Below are 4,002 nucleotides of genomic sequence, written 5' to 3'. Positions count from 1 at the left end.
ACTGGCATGGGTCTCAACAGGAATTGGTGCACCCATGTTCTTTCTCTGCACTAGGCTACAGTACCTAAGGAGAACATGAAAAGATGCTCACTATATCCTGACGGACTACTGGAATTTTCAAAACTCACAAAAGAATCAGAGGGAAAAAAAATTTCCTATGAGGAGATTAAGATGTTTCTTAAGGTGGGCTGGGTGGTCCTCAGACTGACTCTCTTGAGACTGCAATGGATTTGGAGGAACTGGAAGAGAAAAAGGCAAGTCATGTTCTAAGCAAGTATACACACAGGACACCTGTCCTCAAAAGTCTGTGTTTTCCTTTATGCATCTCGAGGAAAAGTTTACATTTGTGTGTAAATTTTTAGTTCTCCTATATTGTGATACTGGGAGACTCTTGAAATTTGTCAAGGTTTCATGTAAACATCCTGCATCCTCATTACACCTTAGAGTGTTTGGTCTGGCAGTGACTGATGGACAAGCATGCCACTGAATCTCCTTGTGAGCTTTGGCAAAATGAGCTGGGAGGCTGATGGCTCTTTTCAGTGGACTAGGACATGGTACCAGTCACCTTCAGGTGAAAAACCCATTTCTTTGGAAATGCTAGAGAAATCACAGACTCACAAAAGTGAGTAAATACTTTGGGACTGCTGCCTACCCCTACCCCTACCCTACCCACACACAACATAGGCAGCAGTGAGGCTCCTATGACATGAAGACATAAAGAAGAATGTTCTTGTTACACCCAATCCATTAAACAAATAATGTTCTTATACAGCACACATTTCCATTTGTTTGGAGTGGCTTATATGCATTGTTTATACAGTCTAGCACTCTCTCAAAGTCACCCTGAGCTCTGTGCTTCTAATACTATTCATTAACTTGCCCAATATTGTCAGACCAACAAAAAATCAGAAGTTATCATCCTATGCTCTTGATAACCTTTTATCATGGTCTTCCAGGTTGATTTAGTAGATCTAAAGTGACTACCCTTTTCCAAAGAATAATTCTGGAACATTCATCATTTTCACGCTAATTTAATATTTCACTTTTATTATATATTAGTGATTGGAAGAGGTGATGAAGAGTAGTATTATAGCTGAGAAAAATCACAACCAACAGAAAGGGGGAACTACCCCCCAAAGTTCTTCCCAACGGAGGAAGCTATCTTTATTTGTATAAATAATGAAATTACTCTCTTCCTATCCAAAATCTTATCTTGTGGCTTTCATGAATGGAATTGGAAATGAAGAAACTAGCAGTACACATTGTTAGTAATTTTTATGAAGGTATATGTGTGTGTGTATTTGGTGAGGAGGTGCAAAGTGGGAAACACATTGATAGAGTGAATATGTCATGACACTGATTGGTCAACACAACAAGACTAAAAAAAATTGCATTTACCTTATTTCTGTTGCAATTATTTTCACCAGAACAGTCACTGAAATAGTAGAGACAATAATCTAAGGACTTGCCTCCACTTTAACTCTAGTTTGTCTTTCTGCTAGAAGTCTCCAGCAGAAGCCTCCTAGCTGACAAATTACAATTCATGTTACAGAGTTCATGTCCAGAGTTATCCTTGTTATACCTGACTCAAAAATCAACCTGCCATCTATGACATAATAAAAATTAAATGTCTCTTAATCACAGCACTAACTAGCAAGATGCAGACATAATTATATATTGGAATTGTCTAGGCTCTGCTAATTCTAATATTGAGATATTTCAAAAGAAAAAACAATGTCACGTTATATCTCCAATTCATTAATAGGCATGTTTTTTAACCCACTATTCTTCACGCTGTGTTAACATGTGACAGGGGTCAAGATTACATTAAATTATAGAAAAATTACTATAATTAACAGTGCCATTTGACAGCTTTATAGGTAACTGCTGTTCTTTAATTTGCTCTGAACAAGTTCTATTTTTCACTCTACTTCAGTGCTTTTTTACTCAAAATTTTTGGAACTACAAAACATAATTTTTCCCAAAATAAAAATAAATATAATAAAATATAATATGGTTCCATTTAGTTTCTTTTTCAGACTGCATTATCTTGTTACAGTAATAATAATAGAAGAGAAAGATTATGAACAATGGATAAAAAATTTCCTTGATTGTAAACAGAGAAAATTATTTGTTTGTTTATTTTCTCCCCTTGCTCAAAGCTTATTCTCCACTTACATGACTTTTGGCCACCATTTAACTTCCTGATTTCAGAAGCAGATCTAATGGAGAATTTTGTTTTGTCATTGGACACAAATCAAAAGCTCTTTATCACTAAAACCCCCAAATGTTCATGACTTAAGCCTCCCATACCCTTCTTCCCTCTCTCCCTTCTTCCTTCCTTCCTTCCTTCCTTCCTTCCTTCCTTCCTTCCTTCCTCTCTTTCTGTCTCTTTGTCTTTCTTTTTTCTTCTACTTTCTCTTTGGAGAGATATACTTTGCCCCCATCTAATGTGTATGACAATAATTCCATGACCAAAGAGAAAATTATTTAAAAGAACCAGAACTCTCTTCCAACATGGCTCAAGATAACTCTCCAAACAAGACCATAGCAATGAATCATAGACACAGCCACACCAAATTCACAGAAGATCAATTGAAAATTGATCAAAGCATTTGACCTCATCAAAGCATTTGACCAAAATCTTTACCCAGGTTATGCTATCAAACAAAAACTTGCTTAGAAGTCAACACTGAAGAGTCTAAAATCCAGATTTGGTTTCGGAATTGAAGAGCTAGGTATCAGGGCCAGAAAAAATCAGAACCCGATAAGGAGTTAGAATTAAGCCAAGACCAAGATCATCCTGAAAAGGACATTCAAAGTAGAGAAGACAGATGGTGCCGTACCTGCTATAGAAACCAATTAACTCGAAATTCAACCTTGAAAAGTTAAACCATTACATTGATTAACATACTTGGTTAGCTGGCTTTATGCATGTAGACTTTAGCAACTGTCCTAATAAAAAGAAGCTTCATTCTGGAGTTGGGGCTTCATTCTGACTCAAGTATGAGGACCTTCACTTAACTGCATTTTGTTTGCAGACTCATCTTTTGCGACTCCAACTCTGGCCATATACTCTGCAACAGTACCAGCTATACTTCCACACAATTACACAACCTCATTGAGGCATTTGTGAACAACCCATATGCTGGCATCGATTCCAGAGAGCAACTGCTAAGGAAATTGGCATTCCTGAATCAAGAGTCCAAATTTGTTTTCAAAATCAGAGATCCAGATTCCATGTCCAGAGAAAAAGAGAACCTGATGATGAAGACTTAGAACAAAGACCAGGAACAGGATCTCTGAGATGAGAGAGTTCAAGGCATAGAAGCTACAGAAAATGGCACCAATATTATTATTGGTTGTCTTATTTCTCCAGAGCCAGAGCAAGACGGACAGACAGTGACATGCAATGTTTTGATATCTTCGGCCTGGACTCTAAATCTCTCTCACTCATCTTGGAAACATGTTTTTCTGAACACATCTTCAGATTTTCCAGAGATGAGCCTACTGGAGACACTAAACAGGACTTCAGAAGGCAGAGACAGGAACATGGTGCCAGACAGCCCGATGGACTGATCCTGGACCGAGAGTTCAGCGGATCTCAAGGACAATGAAATTAAACAATATCATTTTTCAGTCATCATAGTAATTGTGATTAAAAAAGGAAAGATTTTATTTTTAAGTAATCTCTATACCCTATGTGGGCCTTGAACTCACAACCCCAAGACCAAGAATTGCACGCTTCACTGAGCCAGTCAGGCACCCCAACTGTGCTTTTTAATAAGAAACATTGACTTGGTCTTCATCCCAGTTTTCAAGCACAGAGCTTCTAAACTTTGGAGTTTCCTATGATGAGAGAAATTAGACGATTGGCACTTTCAGTCCTTCCTCCTGGACCTTCAGGAAGGAGGGAGGGGCTGAAGGTTGAATCAGTTGCTAATGGCCAATGATGTATTTATTTTTTTTTATTGTCATTCTAGTATAGTTAATAAACAGTGT

General features: G+C 37.6%; 1 pseudogene; it reads left to right on the top strand.

Moving 5' to 3' along the window:
• The first annotated feature begins 2,517 nt into the window (after positions 1-2,517).
• Positions 2,518-3,311, top strand: LOC122225357 (annotated as a pseudogene).
• The last annotated feature ends 691 nt before the right edge of the window (positions 3,312-4,002 follow it).

Source organism: Panthera leo, chromosome B4, assembly GCF_018350215.1.
Source record: "Panthera leo isolate Ple1 chromosome B4, P.leo_Ple1_pat1.1, whole genome shotgun sequence".
Classification (NCBI taxonomy): Eukaryota; Metazoa; Chordata; class Mammalia; order Carnivora; family Felidae; genus Panthera; species Panthera leo.
The sequence above is the reverse complement of the archived record's forward strand: the minus strand, read 5'-3'. Positions and strand labels throughout refer to the sequence as shown.